Here is an 18,112-nt window from a genome sequence, read left to right on the forward strand (position 1 = left end):
CTTTTTTTAACTTTTTAAAAAAAATTTATTTTAAGTGTGATTTTCCAGGACCCATCAGCTACAAGTCGAGTAGTTATTTCAGTCTAGTGGTAGAGGGCACAGCTCTCAGTGGCCCATGTGGGGATTGAACCGGCAACCTTGTTGTTAAGAGCACTGCGCTCTAACCAACTGAGCTAACCGACCGCCCCCCAACACCATTTATTGAAGTGACTAACTTCCCCCCCCTTTCTTCCTCCTCCCTCCCCCACTCCGGTTCAAGCCGTTGTTTCTCAGTCTAGTTGTGTAGGAGACAGCTTCCAGTAGGTCGCCTGTCATCGTTTGGTCTCTCACAGCAGCTCACGGCAGCTCTCGGCGGCTGCTGGTCACTCATGATGGCTGTTGTTCACTCATGGCAGCACATAGCAGCCCATGGCAGCACACAGCAACTCATGCTGGCTGCCATCCACTCACACTGGCTACCGGCAGCTCATGGTGGCACACAGTAGTCCACAGCAGCACACAACAGCTCACGCCAACCTCTGATTGCCTAGGGCAGCCCAGCTCTAGTGAGAGCCGTTGTTCACAATCTTAGCTATAGAGGGCGCAGCTCACTGGCCCATGTGGGAATTGAACCAGTGACCTCGGCGTTAGGAGCACTGCGCTCCAACCATCTGAGCCACTGGGCCAGCCCGACTAATTTTTTTAACGGCGGTTGTATTTGTTGTTTGTCCTTAGTGCTCTAGAACTGTCCAAGTGAGTATCATGTTACATATTAAAATGTCATGAATAATAAAAATAGTTTATGTGATAAGGACAAAATTTTAAGAATAGACAGCTTTATAAAGACAGTCCCGAATGTTTTCTTTTGAGATTTTATTCATTTCTATATGTGTACAAACAAATCTGTACATCCTTTGTTTTCTGCAATTCAACTTCTGACTTTTTGTAAAGGTGTGGACAATGTTTTTGCTTTGCTATAAGAAATAAAACTAAAATAACCCTTTGTAGGGCTGATTCTTGTTAGGTTTCTAATTCTTTGAAGGAAGCCATATTTTCATACATTTTCTACCCTTATTTTATGTCAGTGAAGATTTTCATTTTCTAGAATCGTAGTATCTTTCAGGTTTGTTGGGAAACCTGAACGCTTCTGTCTCCGTCACTCATTGTGAAGATTTCTGGGGATATTGTTAGGGTTATTTCTTCTCTGCACCTCCTCCTCCAGCAGCTCCTTGACATCCTAACACCTTCTTCACACTATGCATTTTCCTTCCTTTGTTGTTGACTCTAATACATGCGTTAGTGTTGTTTCTTGTTTTCATTTTTCCCCCCTTATTCCACAGTTTTCAATAAAGAGGTTTTGAACATCTTTTGGTAAATGTATGCCTAAGTATTTTAGGTTTGTTGCACTATTGTAAATGGGCTTTTAAAAAAATTTCATTATCCAATTGTTTGCTGTGAGTATATATACACATATACATACATGTATGTATATTAACCTTGTATTCTGTTACCTTGCTAAATTCACATATACTGGTAATGTTTATTGATTCATAGGGTTTTCGATGTCTTCAAGTACAGATGGTTTTGTTTCTGTTTGATTGTTGTCTTTTTTTCTTTTTCTTCCTTATTACAATGTGTAGTACTTTCAGGACAGTGTTAGATAAAACAGGTTAGAGCTGTAATACTCGCTTTTTTCCTTATTTGGGGGAAAGTGTTTGATGTTTCATCATTAAGTGTGATGTTTGCTGGAGTGTTTTTCATAGATGTCGTTTATCACATTGAGGAGGTTACCTTCTATTTCTAGTTTGCTTTTTCTAAATCTTTTGAAATAGTTACATTATTTTTCTCTTTGAGTCTACAAACAGTATTAATTTCACTGAGTGATGTTTGACGGTTAATCCACCTTGCATTCCTACAATAAACCCCACTTGGTGGTGATGAACTACCCTTTGAATATAGCGTTGGATTTGATTTGCTGATTTTTCTTAATTTTTGCAACTGTATTCATGAGTGGTATCAGTTTGTAATTTTCTTTTTTGTTATATTTTATCAGTTTTTGATGTGAATGTTTTGCTGGTGTTATAAATGGGTTGGAAGTTTTTGCACTTTCTCTATTTTCTGAAAGCGGTTGTTTAACATAGATGTGATTTCTTCTTTATGAAACCATCTGGCCCAGTGTCTATAATGCATTCAGTTTGCTTAATGCTATAGGGGGTATTTGGATTTCTGTTTCATCTTGTGTTTGTTTTGATAAGTTCATTTTTCAATGAACTTGTGCATTTTATCTAAATTGTCAGATTTCTTGTTGTGAAGGAGTTTATAATCTTTCCTCATTAATGATTTCCTTATTAACACATTCAATATCTCTAAGTTCTGCACTGATGATCCTTTTTCATTCCTGATATTGGTGAATTTGTGTTTTCTCATTTTCTTGAAGTCTAGCTAAGGGTTTGTCTTTTTTTTGTTGTTGATGTTTTTACCAGACTTTTGGCCCTGCTAGTTGTGGGGACAGAGTCCCAGAGAGCAGTTTCTAGGCTCTCGGCCTCACGTGGAAAGGTGCTGGCTCAGTTGTTAGATGGCCATCCGCTGTGTCTGGGTGGCCATCAGCTGTTACCAGTTAGCCATTAGGCACTAATATAGCGGCCGTTGGTACGCTAGGGTGTTGGTTGGTTGGCAGAGAAGCGGGCGGTAGATTGTGACTAGCAAGTGGGGTTAATAAGCACGATGGCAGATTGCGGATCGTGTGGATCCTACTTCCTGTGTCTCACCCAGCCACTAATGAGATGGGTGCAGGAAGACCCCGCATTGGGGTACTGGTGGATGTTTGCTTGTGTGTCTCGACTGGCTGCCATCAAGAATATAGGGGTATGACTCCCCTATCTATGGCTCTGTTGTTCCTTTTTGGCCTCACCATATCCTGTGTTCTTGTGCAGGGAACAGGAGCTGAGTCTCCGCATTACACTCGTTTTCTCAGTTTTTGGTCTATTTTGATGCTTTTTTTTTTTTTTTAAGGGGAACAGGACTTTATTGGGGAACAGTGTGTACTTCCAGGACTTTTCCAAGTCAAGTTGTTGTCCTTTCAATCTTAATTATGGAGGGTGCAGCTCAGTTCTAGTTCAGTTGCCATTGTTCCAGGGGGCGCAGCCCACCATCCCTTGCGGGAGTCGAGGAGTCGAACTGGCAACCTTGTGGTAGAGAGGACGCACTCCAACCAACTGAGCCATCCGGCCACCCGGGAGCTGAGCGGCAGCTCATTGACTTCATTCTAGTTGTGGAGGGTACAGCTCGCTGGCCCACGTGGGAGTTGAACCGGCAGCCCTGTTGCCCAGAGCTTGCGCTCTAACCAACTGAGTCACTTGTCCGCCCCTGATTCTTTTTTTTCCTTTTAATTGGATTCCTTCTACTTACCTTGGGTTTATTTTGCTCTTCTTTTGCTAGCTTCTTTAGGTGGAACCTTAGGTCATTGATTTTAGACAGTCTTACTTTTTATCTGTAAACTTGAAACGTTTTTTAAAAATAATTACAGTAAAATTTACTTGGGTATACAGTTATATTTCCAACCTATATGCTTTTCATGTTCTTTTCTTGCCTAACCAGCTGGCTGGCTCTTCTAGTACTATGTTGAATAACAGAGGTCAGAGTGGAAATTTTTGCTTTATTTCATATCTCATGGGAAAACTTTGTCTTTCTCTATTAAGTGTAGTATTAGCTGTACATTTAAAAAAATATACTCCTTCTCAAGTTGAGGAAGTTTTTCTCTACTCCTTGTTTACTGAGAATTTTTATCAAGAATAGTGTTGAATTTTGTCAAGTCAACTTTTTCTGCATCATTGATATAATCATGTGATTTTTCTTCCTGGTGGATTACGTTGATCCAATTATTGAACCAGCCTTGGCTCCCTGGGATAAATCTTACTTGGCCGTGGTGTAAGTTCTTTTTTATTTGCTGGACTCTATTTATTAGGGTTTTATTAAGAATTTATGTACCGATATTCATCAGGAGTATTGGTCTGTTGTTTTCTTGTGATGCCTGTCTGGTTTTCACATTGATAATTCTGGTCCCATTGAATGAGTTGTTCCCTTTTCTGTTTTCTGGAATAGATTGTATAGACTTGGTATTATTTATTTGTTAAATGTTGAGTGACACCATCTGGGCTTGGCAAGTTACCATCGTTTTAAATTATGGATTAAATTTCCTTAGTGGTTACAGTAGTTTTCAAAATAATACTTTAAACTGGGAAATTTTTGGCCACTATTGAGGTTTGTTTGTGTGTCTGTTTGTTTGTTTGTTTTGGCTCCCCTCTCTCTTCTGGAGCTCCAGTTACAAACATGCCGTACCTTTACGTTGCCGTCTGGGTAGTTGAGGCTGTGTGCATTTTTAGTGTTTTTTTCCTCTCTTTTCCTCTGATGGGATAAATGTCTATGGCTCTTCAAGCTTGCGGGCTTTGTCATGTCCAGGATTTTCTTAAGCCCATTGAGTGAGTTTCTCCCATTGTAATTTTTAGTTCTAGCACTTTGGTTTCTTTCTATAGTCTCTGTCTATCCAGCAAGATTTCCTGTCTTCCTGTTTATCTTGAACTTACTTTCCTTTATGTTCTTGAACACAACCGTAACCTCTGCTTTAACTTGTTTTGCTTGTTCCAGCATCTCTGTCATCTCAGGGTAGTTACACTTGGTTGTCTTTTCAGAATTGATCTCATGTTGTTGATTTTTTGCATTTTGAATATTTTGACTTGTGTCCTTGATACTCTGCAGATTATCTTGTGGGACCTTGACTCTTCCGAGGGCTGAGGTTTTTGTTTTATTGGTGGTCAGGCTCAACGTGCGTGCTCCAACTTGCCTGTTGCGGTCGATTGTGGGTGCTGTCAACACACGGAGTTTGGGGTTCTCCTTCCTGGCTTCTCTGTCACTCGCCACAGTCCTGGCTACCCCTGCTCCTTCTCCTGGGCGTCACTCATCTGGCTGTGCTGCCTGAGGGCACAGCCTGAGAGAGGGCTCTCCCCATCTGGTGGCCTCTGCCTGTCGATGGGACCTGTGGGAAACGGAGCCGTGTGCTCTTGGTTCGAGGTCGTGCTTTGTCTCCGTTCCCCGGCCTGCAGCTGTGCTCGCCCCTGGGAGCCCTGACCTTTCGCTGCCAGCTGCTTCCTCGCCTGCCCCAACTGCACTGTGTCTGGGAGGACCTACTTTAGAGTCTAATGTTTACCATTTTGAAGCCACCCTCATGTGCTGGCTTCAGTATTTTAAATGTAATATTTGTGTTGTGATTATGGCTGTTTTGTTTGTAGTGCATACCTTTTCATCTCTGTGTATTTAGTGCAGTAAGGGAATAAGCACAAACTGTACACAGTCAGAATTACCCTAAATCCCCCTCAGCTGCCTATGAGTAGTGGGACATAGCCTATAGCGTTATGCGCTGGGGGGCGGGGGACCTGGAGCTGATTGAGGGTCTCACTTAGCACTGACGCATTTTTTTTTGCTAACTATATCGTATGGCATTCAGATACGCTAAATGTGTGGGTCCTGTGTAGCTGATACTATCCAAACTATAAGTGAATCTGTTTTTTATTTTTGCTTTAACTGTAGGCCAGATTTGAATATGCATATAAAGCAACTGTTAAGTAGTAGTGGTGAAACCAAGAGTTGTTATGAAACTGTCAGTTTTCAGGAACCAAAGCACTAGACTATAACAAATGGGCTGATGGTTAACTAAAACACAGATTGGTTAGAAGTTTTCACTTTTTGGTCACTACCGGTGATGTGATCTCAAGACAATGGAGTTTGGGTCCATGTTGACATAGATTTCAGTCCTGACCTTCCATTTACTATCTTTCTATGGTCGTGGCAAGATACTTAGTATCTAAGTTTCAATTGTCCCATGTTTAAAGTAGCAATACCAACATTTCTTACTTTAGAATTGTTGAGGGTTGGATGAACTAGCACAGCATTTCCTATTAAACAAAATAGTAAAAGCGTTGGGTGCCTGGTGTGGCACCGTGCTCTGTGTGGGGCTGTCCCTACATGTTACACACTGTGCGTGATGCCATGGCCCGGCTCGTTCACAGTCCTCATCACGCACATTCCCTAGTCCGATTTCCTCACTTCCTTACTCTAGTGTTAGACTGGCGCCTAAAATCTAAATGTGCCCGTTAGGACAACCAAACAAATCACACTTATTTCAATGTTATAATAACTAAATACACATTTAAAAGGTGGTGAAAACATCAGTATGAAGGTGTCTCTGAGTGACAAGTGACCGAGTTGGAGCTTTCTCTGGATTCGGACGGTTGGATAGCAACCGGGCTTTCCTCTTGGCCAGTTTGAGAAACTTGAAGTAGTTGGGGTGCAGCATTTGGGGTTTTTTTCCAAGTGTCAGCTCATTTGGTGACACTACTTGCTCAAGCTCCCAAGTCCTCACTTATGCAGAATGATTGAGAGCTATCAGGCCATTTGGGGCTGGCACGGTGCCTGCCTCTGAAACGGGCTCTTTTTTCAGGCTATACCTAGCACCAGTTCAGAAGTCAAGGAGCTGAAATCCATTATCGAGACTCTGCAGGAGAACCAGGAGCGGCTGCAGGAGGAGAAATCCGAGGAAATCGAGCGACTCCACGAGGTCATCGAGAGGCTGCAGAGGGAGCTGTCCCTCAGCGGGCCCACGGAGCGGGAGCACAGTCCTGGCCCGTCCCAGGACCTCCAGAGTGAGCTGCAACGCGAGCTGTTGTGCCCACAGAGGGGCGGAGCCGAGGCCCAGGCCGCGTTGCGGGCTGAATTGCAAGCTGTGCTCGCGTCCAGGGAGGCCCTGAGCGGGCTGCTGGCCCATCAGGAACACCAGCATGGCCAGGCGCTGGAGGCCCTGCAGCAGCGCCTGCGCAGCGTGGAGGAGGCTGCCGCGAGGCAGCTGGCCCAGCCGGAGCCCGGCGCGGCCTCCCACATCCGAGAGCTTGAGGCCGCCCTGAAAGCAAAGGACTGGGAGGTTGCCCAGAGGGATTTGGAAATCGAGGCTCTGCACAGACGGACATCGGCCCACTGTGCCGAGCTGCAGGCCATGCGGTCTGCTGTTGCCCGCATCCGCCGTTTGCTGGAACAGCAGCACCTAGGCTCCGCGCACGAGCCCCCTGAGCTGCAGCGGCTCCGAGTGCAGTGCATACGCCTCAGCCGCCAGTTGCAGGCACTGAATCTGCACTTTCAGAAGTGCCAGAAAGAGCTGGGCGAGCATCCGGCGTGCCGGGCTCCTGCACCCTCTCCTGGGGAGGGCAGTGCCCAGGGACTGGTGTCCGGGGATGATGAGGCCTTCTGTGAGGAAGAGTTGGAGCATGACGTGGGCAGCAGACAGCTGACCGAGGCTTCCCACAGCCATGACCGCAGCCCACAGGTGGGCCTGGGCCCCTGCAGCCCCACAGGTGCAGGCTGTGTGCACCGAGGTCGGGGAGCATGGGGCCTGGAGGATCCCTGGCCCTGGAAGCAGTGATGCGGTGGCTGCGTGCTGGAGCTGGAACAGAGGGACTAGGTGTTCTGTGAAGGGAACTGAATCCTTTCCCTTCCTTTCCTGCTCCGTCTCTCTTCATCCTAATGATTCTCCTCCCTGTGCTGAGCCGGGGGCACGCAGTTCCCAGTGGGTGGCTGGTGCCGTGCAGGAGAGGCGAGTCTGTGGCTTTGTTCTGGCCTGGGACCCTGGCCCGTTTAGGGTGCATAGAACCTCAACTCAGAACACATGTCCTCAGTGAGATGCACTGGGTTTCAGTGTTTTGTAGATGTTGAAGCTTGTTATCATTTTGAGTTATTTAAACTTTTTAAAACTCATCTTTCTTTGATAGGGAATGTCCGGTGATGGGCAGGTCACCATGTTAGGCTTCCTCCTAACCCATCCCCCCTGAGCTCTAATCCAGTGGGTCATCTTTTATCCTGCATTTCCAGTGTAAGATGTTTCAAGCTCATTTCTTTTGGGAACGAGCTCCAGTTGGCTTTTCAGTACAACTCGGACGATTTGCCATCCACCACCCACGCCAGCCCTCTGGACCTGCTGGGGGCCAAGCAGGCAGCCGTACCTGGGCTCGCGGGCTCCCGGGCCTGCGGCAGCCCAGCAGCTGGCCTCCCGCACCTCTGCGGTGCACGTGCTCAGCGTCATCTTACAGCATCACCATTGTTTTCTCTGTTATTGTAGAGCCCAGTGAAGGGTGATGTGCAGCCTGCCAAAGCCCTGGTGACATTGAACCATGCGGGTCTCCACCACCAAGACAGCGTGACGTCGGTGCTCGCTGTCTGCCAGAGGCAGTTGGAGTCTGAGCTGCTCCTGGTGAAAAATGAAATGCGCTTGAGTGCAGAGGCGCGTGGCAAGGTGTGGGGGTGGGTGATGGAGGTGTGAGTGAGGGGGCTCATGGGGGGGGGCGTGACAGACGGAGGTGACGCACGTGAGTCTGGAGGCGCTTGGCAGCAGGAGTGGGGGGTGCAGTTACTTGGGCACAGCAGGCGTGGAGCCCATCATGACCTGAGCGACCTTTGGCATTTTCGCTGAAGTGACAAGCACACCAATAGACTCCATTATGTTCTCAACTCTTCAGATGCATTTTTGAAATTTCCTAGTATTCCACTTAAACAGTATCTCGAAGCTAGTTTTGATTTGCGTTTCCCTAAGATTAGTGATAGTGAGTATAGTTTCAGGTGCTTATTGGCTCTTTGCCTATTTCTCTTTGGAGAAATGTCTGTAAAATTAGTCCAATTTGTCTTTTCTTTTGTTACCTGTACCTTTGTTGTCCTATCTAAAAAAGCGTAGCCAAATCCAATGTTGTGAAGCTTTTGTGCTATGTTTTCTTCTCAGTTTTATAATTTTAGGACTTTAAGTCTTTGATCCATCTTGAGTTAATTTTTGTATATAGTGTTCAGTAAGTGTCCAACTTCATTCTTTTGCATGTGGGTGTCCAGTTTTCCCAGCACCATTGTTGAAAAGAGTGTCCTTTCCTGACTGAATGGCCCTGGCAACCTTGTTAAAAATAATTTCATTGTATATGTGAGGGTTTGTTTCTGGACTCTCTATTCCATTGGACTATATATCTGTTTTTATATCAGTAACACTCTTTTTTGATTCCTGTAGCTTTGTAGTAAATTTGGAAATCAAGAAGTATGAATCCTCCAGGTTTGTTCGTTTGCATGATTGTTTTGGCTATTCTCGGGTCCTTTAAGATCCCATATGAATTTCAGGATGGGTTTTTCTCTTTCTCCAAAAAAAAGTCATTGGAATTTTGATAAAGTGTGCGTTAAATCTGTGGGCACTTTTGACATCTTAACAATATTAAGTAAATCTTTCAATCCATAAATACAGATGCATTTCCATTAATTTCAGCAATTTTGTTTGTAGTTTTCATTGTACAACTCTTTTTACCTTCTTGGTTAAGTTAACTCTTAATTATTTTCTTTTTTGATTTTTTTATGGTATTATAAATGGAATTGTTTTCTTAGTTTCCTTTGCAGATTGTTCATTGTTCATATGTAGAAATGCAGCTGATTTTTGTATGTTGACTTTGTATCCTCTGCTGAATTTTTAAATTTATTTTAACAGTTTTTTGTGGAATCTTTAGGGTTTTCTACATGTAAGAGCGTATCATCTGTGAACATAGATAGTTTTACTTCTTCCTTTCCAATTTGGATGCCTTTTATTTATTTATTTTCTTTATTAATTTCTCTCGCGAGGACTTCTAATACTGTGTTGAAGAGAAGCAGTGAAAGTGGGTATCCTTGCCTTGCTCCTAGAGGAAGAGCTTTCAGTCTGTCACTGTTGACTGTGATTCCCTCTGTGTTACTCATGTATGGCTTTTATTATGTCTGGTCATAATGTGGTCATTTACGGTCATTTCTTTCTAATCCTAGTTACATTGAATGTTTTTATCATGAAAGGGTGTTGAATTTTGTCAGTTGCTTTTCCTACATCGATTGAGAAGACGTGATTTTTTTTTTCATTTTGTTAATGTGGTGTATGTTATACTGATGTTCCTGTGTTGAACAATTCCTATTCCTTGCATTCTAGGAATAAACACTACGTGGTTGTGCTGTATAATCCTTTTAATCTGCTATTGAATTCGAGTTTTTAGTATTTTGCTGAGGATTTTTGCATAAATGTTCATAAGGAATATTGGTTTGTAGTTTTGATTTATTATAGTGTGTTTGGCTTTAATATCAAAGTAATGCTTGCCTCACAGGCATTCCCTCTGCTTCTGTCCTATGAAAGAGCACTCTTTCTTAGATAACTGGTATAATTTTTTCCTTAAATGTTTGCTAGAATTCACCAGTGAGCTCTCTGAGCCTTGTGCTCCCTCCTACTCAGCATTTTGGAAAACTTTGAGACGGATTGGAATTAGTTCTTTAAATGTTTGCTAAAATTCACTGGTTAAGCCATCAGGTCCAGGGCTTTGTTTTGTTGAGAAATTTCTGAGTACTGATTCTGTCTCCTTTTTTGTCTCTTGTAACCTTGTTGCTTTAAATTTATTTTGTCTCACATTAGAATGGCCACCCTGCTTTCTTTTTGTTAGTATTTACATGGACTATTTTTTTCCATCATTTCACTTTCAACCTATTCATGTCTTTGAGTCTCAAGTGAGTCTCTCGTAGACAACATGCAATTAGACCGTGTGTTTTTTCATCCGTTCTCCCAGCCGTTGTCTTTGATTGGAGAGCTTTAATTCATTTAAAGTAATTACTGATAAGGAGGATGTACTCTTGTCATTTAGCTATTTGTTTTCTATGTACCTTGTAAGCTTTTTGTTTGTTTTTTGGTCTCTCAGTTCCTGCATTACTGTCGTCACTTGTGTTGAGTTGATTTTTATAGTGAAATACTTAAGTTCCTTTCTCACTTCTCTTTGTGTGTATTCTATAGCTATATTCTTTCTGTTTACCAGGGAAATTACATTTAGCATCCTAACATTATAACACTGAATTTATACCAGCTTAACTTTAATAACGTAAAAACTCTGTTCCTTTATAGCGCCTTCCCTACCTCTTTTCAATTTTTGATGTCACAAAATTACATCCTGATACCTGTGTGCCCCCAAACATAAATAATTCTTTTAAATGCATTAATCTCTTAAATCTATGTAGAAAACAAATGTGGAATTACAAACCACTGTTAGAGCAACATTTGATTTTGTAATTGCCCGTGTATTTGTCTTTACTGAGGTCTTTGTTTCTTCTATGGCTTCACATTACTGTCTAGTGGCCTTTCATGCAACCCTGCAGGACTCCCTTGAGCATTTCTTTCAGGGAAGGTCTAGTGGTGAAAAACTATCTGGGAATGTTCTAATTTCTTCCTTGTAGTACAGTTTTGCTCGATATTGGATTCTTAGTTAACAGGGGGTTCCCCCGCTTTCTTCCACGCCTCTCCCTCCCACTCTGTTTCTCAGTCTAGTTGTGTAGGACACAGCTCCCTGGCCCATGCTAGTATTATGAGCCTTGCGTTTCCCCGGGCTGAGGCAGTCGGTTGCTGGTCATCGGTCAGCTGCTCACAGCCAGCTGTGAACCAGCTTTTGCTGGCTGCCTGCCTCTCACAATGGCTGCCGGCCACTCACACTGGCTGCCGGTCATTCATGGTGGCCACCAGCTGCTCCTGGCAGCACACGGTAGCCCACAGCACCTTCGGCTGCTCACCGAAGCCCAGCTCCTGGGAGAGCTGTTGTTCACAATCTTAGCTGTAGAGGACACAGCTCACTGGCCCACATGAGAATCGAACTGGCAACCTTGGCATTAGGAGGCACGGCGCTCCAACCACCTGAGCCACTGGGCTGGCCCCTGGTTTTTGTATTTTTCTTTTTTTATTCATTTAGCACTTTGAATATATTGACCCACTGTCCTCTGGCCTCCAAAGTGTCTGATAAGAAATCTGCAGATTATCTTACTGAGGAGCCTTTGTATGTGACAAGTCAGTCTTTTGCTGCTTTCAGAATTCTCTTACTTTTAAAAGTTTTATTGTAATGTGTCTCAGTGTGGGTCTCTGAGTTCATATACTTGGAGTTCATTGAGCTTCTTGGGTGTTTATATTCACATCTTTCATCACATTTGGAAAGTTTCCAGTCATTACATCCTCAAATATTCTGCCTCCTCTCTTCTCTTCTCCTCTGGGACTCGCACAGCGAGTATGTTGGTCCACTGGGCGGTGTCCCACAGGTCCCTAGGCTCCATTCACTTTTCTCAATCTCTTTTCTTTTTTTTCCTCAGACTCAATAACGTCCATCGTCTGTCTTCAGCTTCACCAATTCTTTCTTCTGCCTCGTCAAGTCTGCCTTTGAATCCTCTAGTGAAATTTTTTCCCCCCAGTTATTGTACTTTTCATCCCCAGAATTTCTTTTTGGTTTCTTTCTTTTCTTTTTTTTTTTTTTTACTTTCTCCATGTGTTCCTTTAGTCCTTTGAGCATGTTTAAGACAGTTGTTTCAGAGTCTGTCTAGTAGATCTGCAGTCAGGTCTTTTTTAGGGACAGTTTCTGTTGATGTATTTTTCTCCTCTGAATTGGTCATACTTTCCTGTTTCCTTATATGATTCGTGATTTTGTTGTTGTTGAACACTGAACATTTGAATCTAATTGGCAAATCTGGAAATCAGTCTCCCTCTTCTCAGGGTTTGCTGTGTTTTTGTAATTGTGTGTGTTTGCTTTTATTGTCTTAGGCTGTCTCTGTGCTGAGTATCAGCCTGCGGTGTGAGCTCAAGGTCTTTCAGCTGTTTCTGTAGCCCATGCCTTTCCCTGGACACACACGGTCACTTTCTAATTCCCTCTGTATTGTAGTTGATTTTGAATGTCCTTGTTTTTAATTTATCCCCAAAAGAAAAAAAAAATGAAGGGATAGAAAAATGGGCACCAGCCCTTCAAGTCTCTGGAAGTCACTTCATCCAGAGCAAGAGGGGCCGCCGTAGCCAGGGCTCCCATCTCTGTGTGCACCCCAGGTCAGAAGCAGCAGTCGGAGCACAGATCCCCAGTGTTTGGAGGACAGGGTCTTTCTGCCTACGTTAGCTCCCAAATTTGTACAAGCTGTTCCAGGAACACATACATGGTCGCCTGCTGCAGGCTTGGGTTTGGACGACAGGTAGCTGCTATTCTGCTAAGAGGGGAAATTGATCCCGAGTGACCACAGTTTACTGTCTAAGCTTTCATCTGGAAGTTACAAGCCTTCAGCAAACTACCAAAGTAGTTCCAAAGATAAGATTCTGCCAGTGCAGTTGCTGTCCAAGTGGAGACAGACTCCTGGTGCTTCCTGTTCCACCGTCTTCCCAGAATCTTCTTCAGCAGTTGTCTTTTAGGCAGTGAGCTGTAAGCCTTGACTCTGACTTTCAAAAAATTTTAAAAAGCTTGAAATCTTAGGAGTCTAGAGGGACCAAAGGACTCATCATGAAATCTCATCCTTAATTGCTCACACAGACAGTCTCTGAAATTGACTCACAAACACCAGACAGACAAATGTTACACCATGTAATTCAATCATTTTACTGTTTGCATGTTCTTTTCTACCTACAGGATAAGGAGAAACTGCTGGAAGATTGTAAGCTGCGGAAAGTTGATCTGATAACTCAGGTGAAACAACTTCAAGAAAAACTGAACCGTCTGGTATATTCTATGAACTTACAGAACATTGAGACAGAGGATTTCAAATCTCAACAGCCATTGGCATTTTCTGATGCTTTAGAAAACAGTTTGAGTGATAGTTCCAATAACGGTGAAGAAACTGACAAATTGCCTCCTGTGGAAGCATTTACTCTCAATAAAACCACATGGGATTTAGTTGACGTTATTGGAAATCAGGATTCGTGGATAAGAAATGAAAAGCCAAATGTCCCCATGGGAGAGAAGGCAGATTTGCAGGATGGGTCACTCGGGAGCTCGCACAGTAGCTGCAGTGACCTGACCCCCAGCGAGGGGGCCGAGCCCTTGAAGAGCGCACTCAGCGCCGTGGACGTGTCCTGGAGCTCCCCCGAGGCTGTCAGGAGGGACTCGACCCTCGAGCCGCTGCCCAGCCTGCCCGTGACGCCCTGCTTGGATGCCTCCCTGAGTGACAGGATGGGCACCTCGCTGCTCCAGGCTGACCAGCAGGGGCTGCTTTGCTCCCCAGGCGAGTCAGCAGCAGCAAAGGCCCCTGGCTGGGCTGAGTCCCTGTCAGCTGCGGACAGGGCTCCCTCTGCTGACCCCCACGTGCAGCGGATGGCTGTGGTAGGTGGTACCCCTTGGGTGTTGTCCTGGGTTGGCGTCTGTAGGGTGTTCCCATGGGACTGTCTGTGTGGCTCGTGGTGTCACAGCGGCAGCATTGTTGGGTCACCTCCTGCAAGGCCTGTGGGTGGGTGTAGGCAGGCACTTCAGTGTCCCGTCAGCTGTGTGTAGGGACAGTCAGCTTTGTCAGCACAAACCCAAAGCCACTGTGACGTGAACACTGAGAGGCATTCCAGTGGTTCATAGAACTATGGGAGGTGCCTCAGTCCTCCTCAGAAGTCCCCCCAGGACTAAGTGTCTGAACTAACGCCGATGTGGACAAGTTCGGTCATGAACTCGTCCTTGTGTGTGGTTTGCATACGGCATCTTCATCTGGAATGTGTGTTTTAGGTTTACTTTCAGTTGTATTGCATATTTCAGAAGCTCCACGTATAATGCTAATTAATTTCAAGAACACTTCAGTTTATTTTTTTTCAGATAGATTATATTTTTCCTAACATATTTTTGATATTTTGTGTATCGTGGGTTCGATAAAATAAAAAGTTAGGGGACTCGTGTGAACCTGAAGTATTCATAAATGACCATTTCATGCAAAAACATTTTAATCTGAAATGTTTGCTAGTGGCTTCTTTGAACTGCTCCTAGAGAACTGTGGGTGGCTTTGATTAAATTCACAAAAGTGTGTGAACTCTGTGTGTCCAGGAGCTTTGGACACTTCTGTTTGCGTCTTGTGTGGGAAGGTGATAAAGTTAGGCCTTCGAAAGTGTCCCCATGGCAAGTTCAGGTCCATGGTGTAGTTAAGTTATTTTGTGACCCTTTAAAATTCCACCTGTTTGAACAGGAGAAGGATGTTGAGGATTTTATCACAACGGCTCTTGATTCTCAAGAAAACTCAAGATCGCCCCCTCTTGGGTTAGAAGGAAAAGGCGATGAAAGTGAAAAAAGTGAGTCCGTTACCTTTTATTTAAACCTTTTATTTTTTTGCAGTTTCGGACTCCATAGGGCGCCAAGAGCCCCTACATGTCCTTCACAGGTCCCGGTGCTGACATGGGCTTTTTCTGGCGCGCGCTCCCTGGCTGTCTGTCTCTCTCTGTTGTGCTTGAAGCTTCCTCAGTCTGTTGAGAACTGAGACTCCTTAGCAGGCGGCCAAGCAGCTACTGGAAGCCCCCAGGGCCCCACGGCCCCCTGCCTCCCATGGCCCCTGTGGTCCCCACGGCCCCCACATCCCCTCTGCCTCTCATGGCCCCTGTGGTCCTCATGGCCCCTCTGCCTCCCATGGCTCCTGTGGCCCCCACATCCCCTCTGCCTCTCATGGCCCCTGTGGTCCTCATGGCCCCTCTGCCTCCCATGGCTCCTGTGGCCCCCATGTCCCTTCTGCCTCCCGTGGCCCCTGTGGCCCTCACGGCCCACCTGCTTCCCAGCCCCAAGCTGGGCACTGGTGGGGACGAGCAGGGCAGCTCTGTAGCTGCTTTTCCCTGGGCCCCCCTCTGGGGTCCAGAGTGTGAGTTCCCTCCCAGCCATCCTGGACTGGCCATGGGCTATAGGGCAGAGGGACGAGTGGGGCCACATGCTTCTGAGGTGCTTTGCATTCTGACTTGAGGACCCTCGTGTCCGACAGGTTCCCGGTATCTTAGATTCTAGGCCTGGTCCGTGGTTCCCTAGCCTACTAGCTGGTGCTCACCTCCTGGCCAGACGTGTGCTGCTGGTCCAGCGGCTCCCAGCCAGTCCTTGCCGGTCTCTTCTCTTCCTGCCCTCCACCCCTCTGTCCTCATGCCCTGGGTTTGGAGAGGACAGGCCCTGCACACCCGTCTGCTGAGGTGCTTGTCTGTGCTGTGCTGCAGGTTTGTCCTGTCCTTAGAGGGGTGAAGAAACACGTCCACATCTGTAAAATGAGCCAAGATCCCTAAGGTTTATGTTCAAATGATGGACATTACCATTTGAAAGGTGCAAAGCACACTTTTCCCGACTTCATGTATGTAGTTCTTGCCTGATGTTACCGTCTTTGGTGGCCCCTCGGTGTCTTCTGCAGGGAGAGGAGTTGCAGCCACCGCTCTCCAGCAGGATGGTGGGGTCTAACTACCCTCTACAAGCCACCAAGCATTCTGCTTTTAGTCTCTGACCTGGTGGTGTGTTCCAGGTGATGGCTATGGAGTAGAGACACTCACCCAGAGCCCAGGAGGACAGGACGCCCCCACTGCTAGTCCAGCAGCGCCCCCTCCCGCCTCGTGGAGTTTCCAACGGCCGCTGGAAGCCATGAAGGAGAAGGTGGTCCCTTCGAAGCATGTGGAGGTAACTGCCGTGGGGAGCGGGGTGAGGTGTGGCCGTGGGCCGTGCTGCCGCAGGAAAGGCACACTGTGCGCAGAGGCTGACTTCATGCCTCGGGGACGTGAGGGGCGCTGTCCTCACCCCAACTTACCCACAAGGACAGCTCTGGGGAAGCCATCACCTCCTCTCAGCCCCTTTGGGTAGGATGTAGAGGCCACCGTGGATGTCATCGTTTCCATCGCTCTGTAATACAGGGCGTGTGGCAGGGACTCTGACAGGAGGCCTCGGGGACATTTCTCTGTGCCCTGGGTCTGGGCTCTTGGGGCCACTGGAGGACTGGGGTCGTCAGTACTGGTCTGGTGCCGTATGCAGGCGTCACGCATCTGCTGGGACAAGTGCCCAGGCCTCCCGTGGGGGCTTCCTCAGGGCTTGGCAGCTGCTGTCCCAGGGGGGACAGGGCAGCCCATGGCGTCTTCATGACCTGTCATGGGAGGTGGCCCCAGGGCCTGCCCCAAGCTTCTCCCAGGCCACGGGCGGGACAGTGTCCATGAGGGAGGAGATGGGATGGCCAAGCCGTGGGGGCCGCCCTGGAGTGGCTTCGACAAAAATTGGCCCTTTCCAAAGCAGTGTTCTGCTGCCCCTGCCGGTCATGGGGTGGGATGTTTGAAAAGCTGGCGGTTAGGATGTAAGCTCTGCTCTTGGGCACAAAGGCAGTGCAGGCGTCCCCGCGAAGGCAGGGCCACCAGGGACCGGTGGTTTGAAGCTGATGTCCCCTCTTTCTGAATGTCCCGCTGCAGGCTTTGCTGCAGATGGTGTGTGACGAGAGCCGCCACATCCTGGCCCTGTCTGAATACCGTGGACCCCCCAGCGCACTGGGCAAGGGCGAGCCGAGCACCCCCCTCGAGGGCTTCCCGTGGGGGGGCCAAGGCCTGTTGGAGGCATTGCCAGCACCGCAAAAGGGAGAGAAGGTACAGAGATGTTCACGAGAGACAGAAACTATGGGTTTGGGCCACTCTGAGGGGTTTGTTTGGCCAAATAAGCAGGAATAGGGAACAAGAAGTAATTGGCGTCTGGCAGGGTGGCTGGGCTCCTGGCCACGTGCAGGCCCGTCCCAGGCCCTGTTAGGGCAGAAGAGGCCTTGGGGAGGTGGCGTGGGGGTCAGGATGGGGCAGTGCTGAGGCAAGGGCCAAATGAGAATGACGTCCAAGGGGAGCCAGCCTGTCATAGGTGTGGGGTAGCAGGGGAAGGACCCAGGCCGGACCTGCAGAGGAGGGGCCCAGAGCAGGGGCCGGAGGGCAGCCGCCAGAGCTTGCCCGTGCTCCACGCGCTCTGGCACGCACACAGCCGCCTCAGTGGCCACCTTGGGCCTCTCCTGGGCCCAGAACCTCGTGGTGGGAGAGGCTTCCCGCTGTGGTTCGCTCGGCCTAATCTCACTGCCCTCTGCAGTGTTTCTTCCCCGCTTGCCCAGCACCGTCAGCCTTCCCTGCCCCTGCATGGTCGGTCCTGGGCACTCGTGTCTGCTCTCCTGCCGGGAGCATCTGTGCCAACACTGAGCTCCTTGCTCCAATTTCAGGAACCTTTCGGCACGAGCCTTGGCTGGAGAGGAGAGTTCCTGCAGGTTGTCCAGGAAGCCTTTGCAAAGGAGCAGGACATGCTGCCGGCGGCACTGCAGTCCCGAGGGTACGGCTGTGGCCCCA

This window comes from Rhinolophus hipposideros (genome assembly GCF_964194185.1).
Source record: "Rhinolophus hipposideros genome assembly, chromosome: 2".
NCBI lineage: Eukaryota > Metazoa > Chordata > Mammalia > Chiroptera > Rhinolophidae > Rhinolophus > Rhinolophus hipposideros.